A 19,341-nucleotide genomic window follows, 5' to 3' on the forward strand; every position below is an offset into this window, starting at 1 on the left:
ACTATAATTTATTACCACGCACGAAGGGCGTCTACAATTATTATTAATCTTTGCTAGTCTGAAAGAGCATTGTGAAACTTTAAATTGATAAGTTAGCTTCGCATTTTGCTCTATCGTGTTGCCAATTAATTACATTACCATACAAGCATATATGAGCAATTTCAATTGTCCAGAGCATCGAGGGTCAATTATTCCGATGCGTGCAGTGACATGCAGTCATGCGCACAGCAGGCATTGTTATATCAGCATATAATAATGTTAATAATATGCTTTAATTACAGTGTCAGAGATGCACGCATTATAATCACAATTAATTCGTATTGATAATATTCATATCATTTACATCAATAAATTATATTATATTTAAAGCGTGTTTTATATATATTAGGGTGGTCGTTAAATGGAAGATCATGTTGGATGGTCATAAATCAGCTCCAAATGTAGAAAAAATAATTCTCTAATTTTTTCAGATTTTTATTTTCAGCTCTGAGTCTCCCTGTTTGCACGTGGATTTTTTCCATTTAAAAAAATACCAATTTAAGTAATTTTTAGATTAAAAATAGAATCAACAAACCTGATTTAAATAAGTTTCGCTGCTGTGAGGTATAGCATGAAATTGTATACGGGGTATTTCACTCGAGTTGTGTGTTATGTTATATTCTTATATCAATTCATTTATTTATTCATTTATATGTTATTTAAATATTATTTATATATTTTTTAATAATTTGAAAAAAATACTAATTTACTTCAGTTCTAGATGGAGTCAGCTGCAAAAGTAATGAACAAAATTATTCAATTTTTCATAAAAGATAGTCAAAAATCGTATATGGGCTATTCCACACGAGTCGTGGGTGTTTTTAATTCAGTTAATTATTTTTTATCCATTTTTCAAGCAATATAACGACGTATCTTATATTTTTTTGAATCTTCCTTGAACTTTAAACTTCTTTGACACTTTGTGTAGGGAATTCCATTCCAGTGCTCAATGATTAAGCGCAAATTTTCGATAATTTTTTTTTTTTTTTTAGAAAAAAAATTGATAACAGAAAAAAAAATTGATGACAGAAGCAGCTGCAGAACTATGGTGTTAAGATATTAAGCTCTCATGTGAAATACCTCAAACAAAAGCCCAATATATCATCAGGACTACGAATACAAGAAAATAAGCTGTATTAAAAAAGAATACAAAAAAAATTATATCTTCAACAAAAAAAAATCAATGGAAAATAATAAATTAATCGATATATTGATTACTCCGTAAAATAATAATTTAAATTTTTTCACTCGATTTGTGTGTAGTATAACACACACAACTCGAGTGAAATACCTCATATACGATGTTTCACTATTTTCACGGCAATGAAACGTATTTCATAAAATGTCGCTATTTTAGACTAGAACTAACTTAAATAAATATTTTTTAAATGAAAAAGAAAATTATGTGCCAACAGGGAGACTCAGGACTCAAAATAAAAATCTGAAAAAATTAGAGATTTTTTTTTTTCACATTTAAAGCCGATTTACGACTATCCAACATTAAAATTCTGAAAAAACCCATATAACGACCACCCTAATATATATATATAAAAAAAAACAACAAAAAGGAAAAAAAGAGATAACTTTTATCTCTCGAAAAAGAATTTCCATGTGTCCTGTAACAAGTTTAAATAATACATGTGAACGTTTCGATCAATAATTTCAATCGTTTATTATTATAGCTTTATTTGCGCGACATAAAACATTATTTTTTTTATTTTTTTTATTCTACATTTTTATTTTCTTTCTCAAAAACGCGCGGGTAAACCGTTATTAAAAAATCATTTAATCAATTTGGTTGACCAAACACAGTACGTACGCGATACAAATATGTGTTGTGTACTACAACACAGTGGTGTGGCAAATTAACGGATGATGCATTATCGGTAACTCCATGCGGGTAATATGCAAATATTAGCCTAATGCTTAGCAATGTAATGGGTCAATAATGCGGTCTAGCGGTCAGCGTAGCACATTTGACTGAATCTAACAATATGCTACTGAGTTAATGATTGAAAGAGATCTGAACAGCCCTCGAAACGCGAGCATGTGTTTACATACTAATTGTAAGACTAATATGTATAGCTTTCTTTTGACAAAGTGATTTTTGACTCATCAAGTGGTTTTTAATTCATCTAATATTTATTTATTTATTTATTTTTTTTTTTTTGACACAAGATATGATAAAAGAATATAATATAATTTTTCAGCAGTATATCCTTAAATCAGTGTGAGAAATAATCTTTTATCTTTAACAATTTTTAATAATGGCTTTATTAAAAAATTCTGCTTTTAATATTAAATTGCTTTCACCAAAAACTTTCGTCGTTGTTACATATAATATCGAGTGAACAATATGTCTACAAGAGATATGTCAATGTCATCAATAAGTAACGGCTTGAGCAAGCTTCTAGGTATGTTTCTACAATACCTTTTATAGAAAAATATTCTAGTGTGTCCAGTATGTATTTATTACAAGATAAATATTTGCGAAATGTTCACGTAAAATGAATGAGAACATTTCTTGTTTGCCATGCATATTGCATGTGTAAAATGTATTCTAAAATGTCGGAAGAAACTACAATAGAATCGAGTAAAGGGAAAATCGTCAGTGTTGCTCCATTTCACGATCACATTTATAATTTTGTGAGTATTGTAATTTAAAATATAATAATGAATATAAAAAGGAAAAGCTAATGTAATATGTAAGAAATTTCGTATGATATTCTGCTTTCTTAATATTAATGTAAAATGAACATTCAATTCATACATATAATTACAATACACATAATTTCATAAATAAGATAAGCATGCCATAATTTCTGTCATTTTCAATATAAATTAAATATTTCATATATATATATGCATGTAAAATTCTTCAACGTTTTTTAACATTTTTTTTATTATAGCATTTTATTATAACATATATTATATAAGTTTGTTTCATTAATACGAGAACTTTTTTTATAATCGGAAATGTATTGACGGATTATTTTGATTTTATGGAAATAATATGGGGATTTAATTGAAAATTGTTTCATAATGCCATAATATATATATATATACATATATATATACAACGCATATAAAATTCTTCAACGTTTTTAACATTTTTCTTATTATTATGGCATTATAAAACAATTTTCAATCAAATCCCCTTATTATTTCCATAAAATCAAAAAATAATTCGTCAATACAAACTTATAATATATATATATATATATATATATATATATATATATATAGAAATGAAATATTAAAAATAACAAAAATTACGGCATATGCTTTTTTTCTTATAATAAGAGTTTTATTTCTTTTAGAGATTTCTTTCTTTCTTTTAGAGAAATATAAGATTGAGAAAGCTTGTATATATATTTGTTTATCACATATACACATACAAATTTATTTTAAATTCCTAATTATCCCCATTGACAATTTTCTCAAGATATTTCCTTACATATTGCTTTAACGCTAAAAGTGTTTTTACATCTTAAATCTATCAAGTTTAGCGATATAAAGAAAGTAATAAATTTTTAATTGTATTATAGAAAGCATGACGGACAAAGAATGTTTGCAATTAGATGATCATATCATTATGCAAAAATAAAAGTTTCAGAAAACATTGTATTTTTCAGTATAGAAAGTACTCGCAAGGGAATAAACTCACTCCGCAAGCTTTTAAACGATTGAGATCGGACGGACATAAGTATTCCTCAAAGGGATATAGACGCTTGTGTTTCTGTCACGCACATTTACTTGATGACGAGGGGCAAATGGAGAAAAAGTAATAGTGAAACTAATAGACGACTGTTCCTACTTTGTCAACTGGTGTGAAACGTAGTCGGTCAACGCGGCTTCAAAGTGCTAACGCAGAGTCTCGCTTTATTAGTCGGCAGCTAATTCCACCTACGACTTCGTCCTGCGATGTGGTTCGATCCTGATGTCATTACGCCACTCGTAAGTGACTGAGCGAATATTGCAGAAATGCGCGCAGAAAATTATTTCCTGAAATAGCGTGAGAAAGCGGAGGAAGCGTATCTATGTTAATTAGTATTCGCCGATGATACATAGCGAGCGCAATTTTTTATTTCATTACATTTTATCATGGAGAATTTAATTGTCCGACTTTTTAAGCTACCTATATCCAAGTTTTTTAAGTTCAACCACGCCCACGAATCTCTTCCACTGGAAATTTTAAAAACGATCGTTTCAATTAAGCGATTGCTCTACATATCGAGAATAACATAAATTATTCAATGTATCAAAATGCGAATCATTAATTGATGTTATTAATGTTTTATTAACATAGCACTGTCTCATAACAATCGAAATCGTGATTGCGAATATTCCTTCTCATTTAAACCTGTTTCAACGCAATAAAAACATGAATCATTTATAATTCTAGAAAAAGATTGTTATCATGCATTTATAATAATTTTAGAATTACAGAACGGCAAAATTATAATAATAGCAGTATTTTCAGCAAAAAATTTTGTGATAACTATGTTTTTATAAAACCGTAAAATTTAATATTAAATGTTTGAATTTCTCAAATTTTTATATTGCAATACAATAAAAACATAAATCATTTATAATTCTAAAAAAAGATTGTTATCATGCATTTATAATAATTTTAGAATTACAGAACGGCAAAATTATAATAATAGCAGTATTTTCAGCAAAAAATTTTGTGATAACTATGTTTTTATAAAACCGTAAAATTTAATATTAAATATTTGAATTTCTCAAATTTTTATATTGCAATACAATAAAAACATGAATCATTTATAACTCTAAAAAAAGATTGTTATCATGCATTTATAATAATTTTAGAATTACAGATTTGCAAAATTATAATAATAGCAGTATTTTCAGCAAAAAATTTTGTGATAACTATGTTTTTATAAAACCGTAAAATTTAATATTAAATGTTTGAATTTCTCAAATTTTTATATTGCAATACAATAAAAACATAAATCATTTATAATTCTAAAAAAAGATTGTTATCATGCATTTATAATAATTTTAGAATTACAGAACGGCAAAATTATAATAATAGCAGTATTTTCAGCAAAAAATTTTGTGATAACTATGTTTTTATAAAACCGTAAAATTTAATATTAAATGTTTGAATTTCTCAAATTTTTATATTGCAATACAATTATCACATATATTCACATACGGTTTGAAAAGCATTAAACAATAATAATAATAATAGAATTTAAAAAATCCCTGGATTCTCTTCAGCAAATTATATGTGTATCTTTTCATAAGGTAAATCGGGATAGAATTACGTCGACTACATATCTTATAACGTTATAGTAAAATATTAATTAAGTTGCTCGGTTTCGCAATGCATTAATTATACAGTTCACCTATTACGATCGCAGAATTGAGAAGTAGCGTATATTATAAATTTATAAAGTTACCTTCTAACAATAAGTTTTCTCTTAATCGAAAATGCATTGGAATGATGAATTTAAAAATGACCATTTCAATTAATTGATTGCTTATTTATATATTGAAAATGACATAAATTATTTGAGATATCGAGTATATATCGTCGTTTATTAATGTTATTAATGTTAACATGATGGCATGCCCAGTAACAAACGTAATCTTGTTTGTTCCAACAGTATCAGATTTTAGATTAGTGTTATTAAACCGTCCATTATAGGACTTAATACCACAGAGGCTTGATCCACATTAACCGCCAGTGCAAGCCTAAATTGCGTCACTGTAAGGCAGCCTGTAACGCATTTGCAGTAGTAGAAACCGCAGCCGGGAGTTGAATGAGAAGCAACAGACTTAATCATAACCTCTGGGCTTGAACCAACTGACAATGAGTAGACAAACTTTGAAGATATATTCTAGATATACATGTGCTCGCATGTGTATATATGTATATATATACGAGGATTAACCCTGAAATTCAGACTATATCTGATAACATGAGGGAGTGCTTTTTCCTCTGAACCCTTGAGACGAGCGCACGCACTGTCTTATCACGTAAAGCTTCGTCAAAGTCGTTAAATTAAGCATTTTTACATTTTACAATAATCTTATTAAATAAACAGAAGAAAGATCAATTGAAATAAAACTCTTCCTTTTGCATAAAAGAAATTTAGAGAACTTTACTTAATGTTTTATCGGATAATTAATGCTTGATAATGTTCGCAATGTCTATACAAAATTTATTGTAACGATCTATTACATCTTTTTACGTCTCTCAAGAATCATAATATCTTGAAATACCGATAGATGTGTTTCATATAAATGGTTCTTCCTACAAAAGCTCGAAAATTCCTGAGGCAATGGAAAAGGGAAGAAATTGCGCTATGAACATTACTCTATTTCGGAGAGAGGAATATAAATATTTTCTTATAATCTACACATTGATAACACTATTCAACAAAAAATGACTTTTTTTCGAACATCGGAACGAGACTAGTCATTTCTTATAGTTTTTCAAACACGAATCCGGTTTTCAAATTGCTCCGTCACGTCATAATTTTGAGAAATTTGCAAAGTTGTAAAAAAAGGGTTATTTTCAGGAACTTTGTCATATTATAGCTACGATATGTGACACGCTGGAGAAGTTTTATTGCAATCAAAGTATGTTGTTAGGACTTTCAACCCTCAAAAAGAATTTTTGGTGTCGGTTATAGTTAATAAGATTTCCATGGTTAAATATAGGGAAGTTAGCTGTGACTTAAGTGGTTGACGATTTACCAAATAGCTTTCAATTATTATTTAAACTTAAGGGTTTTTTAGGTCGCTATAAATACGAATCCAATGCTAAATTGTCAAATTCAAAATGATGAATTCAATAATGACGGATTTCAAAATTAAAAAAATGTTTAAATTGCAATCTAAACATTTTTTAATATATTGAGTTCACCATTTTGAATTTGACAATTTTGACATTGAATTCGTATTCAACAACCTAAAAAAACCTTTAAATTTAAATAATAATTGAAAGCTACTTAATAAATAGTAAACTTAGTCACAGTTAACTTTTGCAATATACCCCATATTTAACCATAATAATCATATTAATCACATATTATATAAAATATTATATAAAATATATCCCTTTTTTGCAACTTTAATTGGAAACTTTTTAAAATTGTGACGTGATGGAGCAATTTGGAAAGCGGATTCGTGTTCAGCATTCAAAAAATTATAAGAAATATCTAATCTCGTTTCGATGTGTTTTTTTTTTGGTTTAACAGTGTAATACACAGTTGAAAAATTTGTGTTAAATTTAACAAATATCACATGTCCCAAATGGTCCACAGAAATTTTTGTGTTAATTTAACATAATACGGATATGTTAAATGATGACACGAATATTGTGTTAATATTGTAACATAAAATAAATGCAAACTTCAAGTAAACTTAAAATAAATTTTGTGTTAAATTAACATAGTTTTAATGTAAAAATTAACTTAAAAAATTGTTAATTTTACATTTTATCATCCCCACTTATATTATAAAGTAAAATTAACATTTTTTTCTGTAAATTTTAACAGATAAATCTTGTCACTAATAATATCGAACATATTTATTGTGTAAAATTAAAAATAAATACACATTGTGTTATTTTTACACTTTTTTTCAGTTATTTTAATAATTTAACATTCGAGTTTAATTAACACAATAGCAATATATTAATTTAACACATAAATGTGTTAAATATTTAACACAAAAATTTTAACGGGGACCGTTTTTAACAAGAAAACACAAATTTTCAAACTGTGTATGATTGAATCGACAAAGCACTCCAAGAAAGCGGCGTGCAGTTAAAAGTCACCAGCTGATGCTGATCGCACTTTGAGGAACGAGCTGAATACGAATAAAAGGAGCCAGACAATGCGTCTTGAAGCGAAGTGGCTCGAACGTGATCTTACAAGATTTATATAGCTGTACCACCCTTGACACTCCCATTTCTCTTTCGGTTTGAGACTAGTCGTGCAATGTAGCGCGTTGCCGTTAGCCGTTAAGACGACGATCGAGTCAGATATTAACTCTCGCGCATTTCCGGCTTGATTTAAGAGGCTTTTCCGACACGTGCGGCTATGGGGATGAACAGCCATCGAGATGTCGGGATTCGGTATTCGGCGAATTACCCCGATAATTTATGCCGCTCGTCGCGACGCCGTAATGGATCACGAAATGCTTTCCATGGCTGTGCATATGTTTCGCGAACCTTAATCGTCTCGCGATCCTCTCACGTGAGGCATGAGACGTAAATTGGATTACGTAAATTATTTCAACGGTAAGACAAAAGAAAAGCGTATTGCCGCGTAATCTGTACAGCCCGATGCCGTGGATAGGACACGTGCCGTAGTTAATTAATTATGCGCGTTTTAAAATAAGAACGTGGCGAAAAATATGTGTGTGACTTTGGCGAATGTATTAGTCTTAATATTGTTAATATTTACGTGGATTAAACTTTTCAGCATTTTCTTCTAAGAAAAACATCGACAAACAAATGTGAAGATTGTCATTTCAATCCAAAATCAAAATTGATATATCTGTATTGTATCCGCGATAGAAGACTTATCTCTTACTATTATATCATTTTTATTTTACTTAATATGTAATTATATTTTTAATTATATTTTAAAATTTATAAGGCAATTAGAGGCTTAATATGCCTCATAATTTTATAAATATATTAAGACAGAAATTGAAAAAGTTAGACTTAATATGCATCGTACTAAATGTAACATTTTGACATTAAATTTTACTTGTTTGCTATAAAAAATATGAATATCAAACCTTGCGAATCAAGATTGCTGATTAAAAAAATTATATACGTGGTAAAAAATTATTTCGAAAAATATTATAAAGTTAAATGTACCTTGGAGAGTCAAAATAAACACTATCGAAGACTTTAGTGTGTCCGTTGTATACTTGCACACACTGTCAGATACAATTTTATAGCTCAACAGAGCATACTTTCGTAAGGGATAAGCGAGAGTCGCAGTGAGACCTCTTGCAGCATCTTCTAAGCGTACTAGCAGTTTTTCTTTTCCGTGCTTTAATCGGATATGCTTATGGTTTTAAGAGAAGCACTTAGCAGTGCTTCCCGATGCAATGTTCGTGGGCGCTGCGTACATACTCTCACAATAAAACAATTACCCAGTTCATTTAAAACGTAAACTATATAATATATATATATATATATATATATATATATATATATATATATATATATTAAACTTACATTTACTCGAGATCTTGAAAAAGAAAGAAAAGAAACAAATTAAGCCACTGTTGCATTAAATCCTTTATTTTTTTATTGGAAATAATCACACTGTTCAGCAAAAAAAATTAACCGGAACCTAGTCGTTTCTTATAGTTTTTTGGACACTGAATACGAATTCGGTTTCCAAATTATGCCATCACGTCACAATTTTGAGAAATTTTCAATTAAAGTTACAAAAAAAGGCTATTTTCACGAATTTTGTCTTATTACAATATGTGATGTGTTAGAAAAGTTTTATTGCACTTAAAATAAAGTATGTTGTTAGGACTTTCAATCCTCAAAAGGAATTTTTGATGTCGGTTATGGTCAATAAGATATTCATGGTTAAAATGGGATGTATTGCGGAAGTTAGCTGTGACTTAGGTCATTGACGATTTACCAGTAATAAATTATTTAATCTTAAGGGTTTTTTAGGTCACTGAATACGAATCCAATGTTAAAATTGTCAAATTCAAAATGGTAATAATGGCGAATTTATAAAAAAAAATATTTTTTTAATTTTGACATCCACTATATCGAATATCTACATCATTTTGAATTTGACAATTTTTATATTGAATTCATGTTTAGTGACCTAAAAAAACCTTAAATTTAAATAAATATAATAGAAAGCTATATATTTAGTAAATCGTCAATGACCTAATTGTAAGTCACAGCTAATTTTCGCAACACAAATAATATTATTTAATATTATATTTATTTAATATTATTTATTAATATTATTTAACCATGGATATTTTATTAATTATAATCGACATCAAAAATTCCTTTTGAGGGTTGAAAGTCCTAACAACATACTTTATTTTGATTGCAATAAAACTCCTCCAGCACGTCAGATATTGTAATTAAAATACAAAGTTCGTGAAAACAGCCTTTCTTGCAACTTTAATTGCAAATTTCTCAAAATTGTGACGATGGAGCAATTTGGAAACTAAATTCGTGTTTATAGCGTCCAAAAAAAACTATAAGAAACGACTCTCGTTCCGGTGTTCGAAAAAAAGTCATTTTTTGTTGAACAACGTTATCGATGCCTTTCACACTCCTCTCAGATGTATCTCTATTGTGATAAGACGGGATGAAGAATTTCTAACAGATTTTAGCAGAGAGGGAACACATCTCTACAGATGAGAATATTGCGAGTGCAATTTATGCGACTGTCATTAACTACTTTACACGCAGCTGTAGAACGGACTGTCGAGTTGTTTTAAGGACGTTATTGCCGGAGGACACTGCTGCACTTTCTTATATATCTATACCCGCGCGTTATGTCGACGACAACGACCTCGTTGAAACTCTCTTATCTGGAAGTGCTCTCGCGCCGCACACGACGGCAATAAAAGTACGTCCTGCAGCAGCGCACATTTCCTGTCATAATGCTTCGCACAACTCTAACGCGAAAGACTAGAAGTGGGTTGTATCGTAAGGTAATCGATAATGGCAGCGCTGAGGCAAATCATTTCGATTAGCGAACGGTATATGCGAGAGAGATAAGAAAGTTTGACGCTACTTTTAAGTGAGAAACTAACGCAGCTGCATCGCGCAAAATCTGGCTCCGGGAGCAAAGTCTGGTATTTAGTCTTGAATTTACTGCATGCTAATTTTTTCTTCGATATTCCTTGTATAATAAAGGGAGAAAGAAAATTGCATTGAAATTTCTATTTAAAATTATGCAAAGTTTAATATATTAACACAAAAAATGTCGCGCGTTATATATATATTCTCAAATTAAATTATCTATTATGTAGATAAATTGTATTTTACATCTCGTCAGTATCTTTTTAATCTCTCTTCTCAATATTAATATATTGTCAAAGTTAACATATTTTTAGTTTTAAAAATAAAAACGATATTATTTAATTTTATCATTTCATTTAAGGATTATAACAATAAAGGTTTTAATTTTGAAAGTGATTAATAAAGGCAGTAAAATAACAAAGATAAACATGTAAAAGCATACAAAACACATATTATATTCTCTAATAAACATATTTGATTCACTAATAAAAGATTGATAAATGAGAAAATTATTAATGCCACTCAAATATGCCATGTAATTTCGTAATTCGACAAATATATTTATTCTGCTCAAAATATCGCTTACAACAAATGTCAAGCAATTAAATTCAGCGAAATATACGATATAATCAATAAAATCTGACCTCTCTTTCGAAAGGGCAATCTTCTTGCGAACATAAAAGCGAATGTAGACTATGAAATCTCTTACATAAACACTCCAAGTTAAGGCTCCTGGCTCCTTGCCGACCATGTCGAAATCGTGACGTCAGAGGCGAGAAAACACACGCTAAAATTTCTTAGATGCCATTTCAAAATAAAAAAATATTTCGATGAAACAGCACTTCAGATGGCTTTAGCACACTCTTAAAAAACCCCGAAAACTATCCTTTCCCCTTTATAATCAATCAACAGCTGTAAAATGTAATATTATGAGGCCCAGTCCGTCTGGTCTTTGCACATGCGCAGTCATTCCGCATGTCAAAGTCTGATATCTCGATCATTTTACAGCTGTTGATTGATTATAAAGGGAAAAGGATAGTTTTCGGGGGTTTTTAAGAGTGTGCTAAAGCCATCTGAAGTGCTGTTTAATCGAAATATCTTTTCATTAAAAAATGGCATCTAAGAATTTTCAGCGTGTGCTTTCTCGCCTCTGACGTCACAATCCAATATGGCCGCGGTGAACACCCAGGAGTCTTAACGATCTTTGAAATCCATTTGAAAGAGACTGCGATTTAGTTTACGACATGCTATGCGAATATATATATATATATATATATATATATATATATGTGTGTGTGTGTATATGAATATTGCTCAGGCGATGTGGGAATAGATGGCAATCAAAGTATCGTGTAGAGGAAAGCGTGCGAGAAGTATCTAGCGACACTTTGATAGCTGCGACACGACGTTGATCACAAATATCAGCAATTTGCCGGATCGTCGCACGACTCATTTTCGAATGGAAACGAGACTTCGGTCCCGCACCGACACCAGCGAAAAGGGATTATTGCGCGACCATTTGCGATATCCTATTCTCCGGTGAATTTGTCCGGATCGTTCTTGAGATATATTTTTCACTTCCTCGTTCCTAACGCATTTTGTTTCCGGTCTTCCGTAGAAAAGCTTCGACCATTCTTTCCAAGAGTTATGGAGCTTCCGTACCACTATTGTTGAAATTGCTTTAACTCAAAATAAGCGCTTTCGCGAAGTGGAGAAGTTCTAAGGCGAGTAAATCAGGTTACTTTTTGCCGCGACAAATTATATACAGCGAACTTTCTCCGTGTTTGTTTCTTGCTACTTCAATTGCTTTGTAATGCCGAGTCATTACGGAAATATAATATCGGGAAAAATATCGGAAATATATGCAGTTTTGCGGCATCATACAAAATGAGCAATATGCTGTCGCAATTAGAGCTTAAAACAGAATGACATTACCCGTGGAAATTGGAAATTGCGAATAATTCGAATTTTTCTATACATGGATGCTTCAATAATTTCGATCGCAGCTACATTTCGTATTTGCATCTATATTGCATTTTGGGTGTTGAGCGAATTAATAAATGCCGCGAGAGAGCGCCGTTTGAAAAAAAATACACGTAATCAAGAAAGATTGCACGAAGCAGAAAAAATATATTTTAATATCATGTTGCTGAATACAATCACGGCTGCGTTCACTTCACCGTTTATACATATATCATCACCGCGATAAAATATGATAAAGTTGTATTAGATATTTCTCCATTTCTTTTTTTTAAATAACGCGATCTCTCGAGTTGCATACATGAAATTTCTCTTAATTTAAATAAATTATAGTGTCATCGTAATAAAATACATTTTTAGAAACATATAATTTTTTTTAGTACTATATGTATAATTATTTAAAAAATTATCTTACGAAATTTTATTGCACAGTACAAAAAATTCGTCGAATTTCAATTAATTATGTGAACATTTTATTTAATATAATCAGATAGAAATGTGCGAATACACTAGTAAAGCCCAAGTCAAATCGAGTTTGGTTATTCTTGTCGAGTTCCAATAACTCGAATATCTTCATGTAATCGAAGACAATTGAATCATCGAGAATTCGAACTCAAATCAAATTCGGTTCAGCTCAAAGAGCCGAAAATTTCGGGTACTCGCACACCCCTAATCAGATAAAAGCACTCAGCCGGAATCAATTGGTGATAACTTATTTATGGAACTTATTCCTTGTGTCGGATAGATCGTAACACAAGTAAGCAGCAAATGAAACGAAATATGAGAACAAACAAAAAAGAAAAGAAGCATAAGAGCAACGCTATACAATTTATTATTTCAAGAATGAGTCCCTACAGAAATATACGGAAAGATAACAGCCAGACAGATCATCTAGATACAAATTTTATGTATTTTCTGAAAGAATAATACAATTCATAATTAGAAAATTGCATGATATACGTGAAGTACTATGTATGCTTGAAAAATTTTGCATCGCTTTTCTTCGATATTGAATATAGACATATAAATATTGAGAATTGAAGGGTCTAATAATAAAAGAAAAAGAAAATCTAATAATTTTAAAGTTTGAGAAAATTCATATTTTCCACAGTTTTTAAAAATTCCTATATATACATTAATTCTAAGATTTAAAATATCGACAATTAATTGTTATTTCCAGAAAATTATATTTTTTAATAAATTCGCTTCTTGTAATGGATATGTGATTGTGAATGCTCCACAATTTGTCCGGTATAACTGAACGTATTAAACAGCCATTATTGAAAAATCGTTTTCGGATCATTTAATTCACAGAATAAGGAATCGCAATTTCAGTCATGTTGGAAAAAGAGAAGAAGGAACCTAAAAAAAAGGACAGCGAGAGAATCGTTGAAAGTGGAGAAGTAAAAATGGATGAAGCTGAAAAACGTCTCGAGTTCGAAGGCACATTACGTGTCCTACATCGACGAGATTCTTTCTCGCGAATTGTTCTTCGTCGCGTAGTGCTTCGAGCGAGCTACGAGTCGAGTACGACGAAAAAAGAAGAGGGAAAGGCATAGGCGGAAAGAGCGCGAGGGGTTACGAATTAAGCGAGCACGGTTTAATTTCCGAAGCTAAATTTACGAGCGGGGCTTATGGTTATTGTTGCCACCTTTAACCTCCAGCGTCACTGCGACTAACGACTACGGGTGTTTGGTTAGTACACGGCTGCCATGAAAGCACTTAACATCGAGAACGCCATTATTGCCGTTGCACTATTGCTACTTAACAGTCCTAGAACTTAACGAAATTAAAACCCGATGCCTTGCAAACTCGTTGTTACAAAATATACGTAGTACAGTATTATGGTTTCATTATTCGAACATTTGGTTTGTATTGCAAGATTGCTCTACGTTCACATACAGTATGTCTAATTTTAATATATATTTTTTTATGTTATTAAAAAATTGTTAACAGAATGATTTATAGATTTTTATGTATTTCAATAGATTTTTGTTGTATTATAAGCATTATTCTCTCCTTATATTTTCTATATTCTTTTTGCATAAAAAAATAATATAATTTGATATAACGAGTAAATGTAAATAAATATAAATTTTATAATTAATTTTTTTCTCCACATCTTATGTATAACAATAATCTATTTCTAATCAATGATCTATTTAAAATGTTTCTAAACTCTCTAAATTATATAGTAGTAATTGAAATAGTAATTAATATAATAATTGTAACTTTTATAGGGTTTGATTAGATTTATTGTATATGCAGGTTAATCACTATTGTAGACAAAACATTTTTTGCCTGCTATCTTTTTATTTTAAATCAAGATAAAAGAACAAAGAGGAACAAAAAGAAGTAAAATGGCACTCTTGTTCTTTTCATTGTGAAAAATTGTCATATCCTAAAGAAGACGGCGAAGTGAATTTATGGTTGAAGAACTAAAAGTGAAATAAGAATAAGGTTACTAAAACAGGCGAAAAGTTTTTCATGCAAAATATAATATATATTCAAATATAGCGCGTCATTAATATATATTGCCAAATAATCGTAAAGCGTGTAGTTTAAGAAAATTTTGCAATATCTTTTAGCAATATTTAAGTTGGTAATAAAATATTCTCTTAATATATTTTAAACGTGCAAGGTATATATATAAATTGAAAAATAATTTAAAATGTTCTCATTATTTCCACATTGTAATGAATTTTTTTTTAATTTATTGCAAAACTTATAATAATGACTTTATTTCCACGGGGTAATTGTATAGCATTACCAATACCGTGAGACTATTATCGTGAGACGTTATTAAAAGCTTGCAAATTAAATCTCACTTAATCTTTACGTTCTCTTTTCAGTACGCAACAATGGTTTGAAATGGATAAGACGCATTTCACAAACGAGTTTCAATATTCATGCCAAAGAATGAATTAAAGTCAAAGCAGAATAAGCTCTTAGAAATTGAGACACGGACTTTATTTGTGACGGACAAATGCGTTAAAGAATCACAATTTAACACTCGAAAGAGGATTTACGAGCGCCATTTCCACTGAAACCTTTTACGACATCGTGAAAAATATCTGTGGCAAATTGTCTCGATACATCAAACTTCCTCAATCGATCATCAGTTGGTCGGAGTCGACAGTTATGACATTTTTCATAGTTACCTTGCATATCAAATGTCATATCATAAAAGTACCGTGTTGAAAGAAAAAGATTTTATGTTTAAAGAGAGTAAAAAACAAAAAACGTGTAAAAATACCCTCTCTAATCATGAATGTAAAATGGATAATCTAGTTGATTATATATGTATATATGACGCTTAAAGATAATTCTGCTAAAAGCTACCGCATAAGATCGCATACTATAGACTATAGACTGCTATTGTTGAAACGCTTATATCATTGCTGAGATAATCTTTGTTATTATGTTATGAAACTTTATAATCAGTCTTAGATTATAATAGCATGAAAAGGTTCACGTGCGCATAACGTTCAACCAACTTGGAAAATTAGGTATTAGAAGCTTAAAGCCCCCTGCTACACGGAGATAGCTTCTATCACATTATCTCAGTATTAACGCTAAATTTTGTGATCTATATTAGAAACGATATTAAGTTAAATTAAAAAAATGAATTAAATATGTAAGATACGATTGCGATGCAATTATATCGTTATGCCAATTCAGAAAATATACACAGAGAGAATTTTCTCTTAGAATTTACCCTACACCGAAAAAAATGTTTTCTTGAAATTCATACTTAATAATAAACTCTTAATAGATATTCTTAATGAATAAGAATATTTCCATCTTTATTTTTACTTTTTGGAATATCCTCTTAAATTGAGAATATATTCTTAATTTTTTTTGCAACTTTAACGCCGCAATAAATAAATATAATAAAATAAAATTATGTAAATTATTTAAATTTATAAATAAATTTATAAGTTTACAATTAATATTAAAAATAATAATATAATAAGCAAAAATGTGTATTTAACTATGTAAAATACATAAAAAATATTCAATTATATGTGTAACATTTAAAGATACATGTAATAAATAACAAATATCCATTTGTAAGACATTTTTTGTTATCACGATTAATAATTTCAATCATACATTGATAAAAAAAAAACACCCCTTTATGTATATATTCTTGCATGTTAAGAATATCTAATAAGAATATTTAATAAGAATATCTGTTTAGAGAATTTTCCTCTTAAATTAAGAGGATCCTTTTGGCGCCTATTTTAGTGGAAGATACTATAAAGATAAGTGGTATATACTTAAAATGAGAATACATTTTTTTCGTGGTAAAAATCATGATAATCGTGGGACAATATGGTATGGAAAGAATTTTATGAGATTAATATTTGTCACAATAAAAAGAATAATATCTATTACAATGAAATTAAAAATATGTTTGATTAATTTTACTGCAGTTTAGTAATCAAACGTGTTTTATATTTTATTGTGATAGATATTATTTATTGTGATAAATATTAATCAGACCATATTGTCCCACGATTACCATGATTTTAAATTCTAAGAGAAAATTCTCTCATTGTCAATGTACATATAACAAACCGTGTTGATGATAAATATGTACGTACAAATTATAATTGTAAAATATTGACTAAATATTTTCTATTTTCAGAAATTTCAAATATTTCTTAAATTTAATAATTTAATGATTATATTTGCTGTTATAATTCGTTTGTATTGTGTGTTCGAAATAGTTTTATCTCTTTTACGCAATTCCTTGCTTTTCACACGTTAATATATTATATAGTATTGAATTATAATACAGCACATACGTGAGATTTAATTTATTAACTTCCGCAATTTTGAGACGAAAGCATCGCTATAAATATCTATCATAAACATGAGGCTGTTACAACATTCGTGTTAACGAATCCTGCCATTGTTGTATACGTGCCGTGGCGGATGATTAGCAACTTTCATAAACGTCACGAACTCTCGAGCTACATTTAATCAGGCGAGCAAATTGGATTCACGCAAATTCGTTTATTTCGAATTTTACGCGAACCAGCAGCAACAAGTTAATCCCCCTCTCGACGCGGTTGTTTATAAAATAATTACTTATAAAATTTCTTAATAACAACACAACGGGAAACTTGCCCGTATAGAGATTCTAAAGAAACTCGACAAAATATGATTCTTGCCGCGATATATATTTCGACCAATTTAAAGAGGAAAGCATAGGAGTATCAGCTTTCTCGAAGCTCACTGCGAGTATCGATCTTCCCGTTTAGAAGTGACAAGAAGTCAATGCTCCATTCCGATGGGAAGGACTGTTACCAAAGAACGCGACCTGGCAAATGAAATCGCACGACGCGGGTCTTGACAACGAGCCAAGCGTGAAATATTAACTCCATCTTATTGCTCGTCCTTTTACAGAATTACCAATACCGTGTAATGACATTACCCAATTAGTAATTTATTACTGTAAGAATGCGCAGAAGAAGAAATAAAAGTGAATAAAAACATTTTGACATAAAAGGCTGTAGAATTGCTCATAAGATATTTAATATTTAAATATTATTAAAATTAAAAATATAATTTTATTTTTACAGGGCGTTGCTTTATGGTGTGTATTACTCTTTCTATTATGACACTTATGTTACGCTATCCTTGCTTTATCTTTTTATTTTCCCTTATAGCATACATATAAACTATGTTTTGTAAGTGTTTATGTACATAAATGTAAAAATTTTTTATCATTTTCTAAAGAACCGTTGTTTCAGTTTTCTACATGTTAAAGTGCAATTTATTTTGGCAGCTTGTTTTACATGTCTCATCTTAAAATGTAACACTTTGATTTTGTTTCTCACACTTGTAAATCGTACATTTAATAGCAATTGATGACATAAAAAGAGTTATAAAAAAAAATTAAAAAGAACTATAAATATCTATCTACTTTCTTCATTATCATTATTATCATGTTATGTATTCCTATCGATATAAAGCTTTTATAACAAGGTATTTACTCAAATCTTCTTAAAAAATTTCTTGAGAATTTCCTGATCTTCCAGGTATTTTCATTTAAAATTCCAGGTAAAATAAGAAAATTTGTAGATGCAATTTTTTAAAATAAGTTTCTTTTATTGTATGTGCTTTCTAATGTTTTCTATTCATACGATTGCAAAGTTATCAAGAGTGCAACATTTAATATTGATTTATTAATTGTAAAATTAATTTAGACAATAACAAAGTGCGATATCACTATATCTAAACGCTAAAAATATGCAAAAATATATGAATAAAAATATAAAGCAAAAAATAATTTATTAAAAAAACGTCTTAAGGAATACTAATTTATTTAAATTATTATTAAATTTATCAAATAAATAAGGAATACTAATTTATTTAAATATTATTAAAAGATTGAACAACTTTCTATGAAACTTAAAATCTTGATACTATAATAAAACTAGATTATCAACAAAAAAATTACATAAAATTTTAATAAAAACTAAAATATTGCAAAAATATGATAGGTATATGTTTCT

The 19,341-nt window shown here is 29.4% G+C and overlaps 1 protein-coding gene across 1 annotated transcript in view; it reads left to right on the forward strand.

Annotated features, from left to right (window-relative positions):
* LOC145935782 (uncharacterized) overlaps nt 1–19,341 on the forward strand; it is a 233,132-nt gene that overhangs the window by 81,544 nt on the left and 132,247 nt on the right. The window lies entirely within an intron of this gene.

The sequence above is a fragment of the Prenolepis imparis genome, unplaced genomic scaffold, assembly GCF_030444845.1.
Source record: "Prenolepis imparis isolate NDT839.2.m4 unplaced genomic scaffold, iyPreImpa1.0 SCAF_5, whole genome shotgun sequence".
Lineage (NCBI taxonomy): Eukaryota > Metazoa > Arthropoda > Insecta > Hymenoptera > Formicidae > Prenolepis > Prenolepis imparis.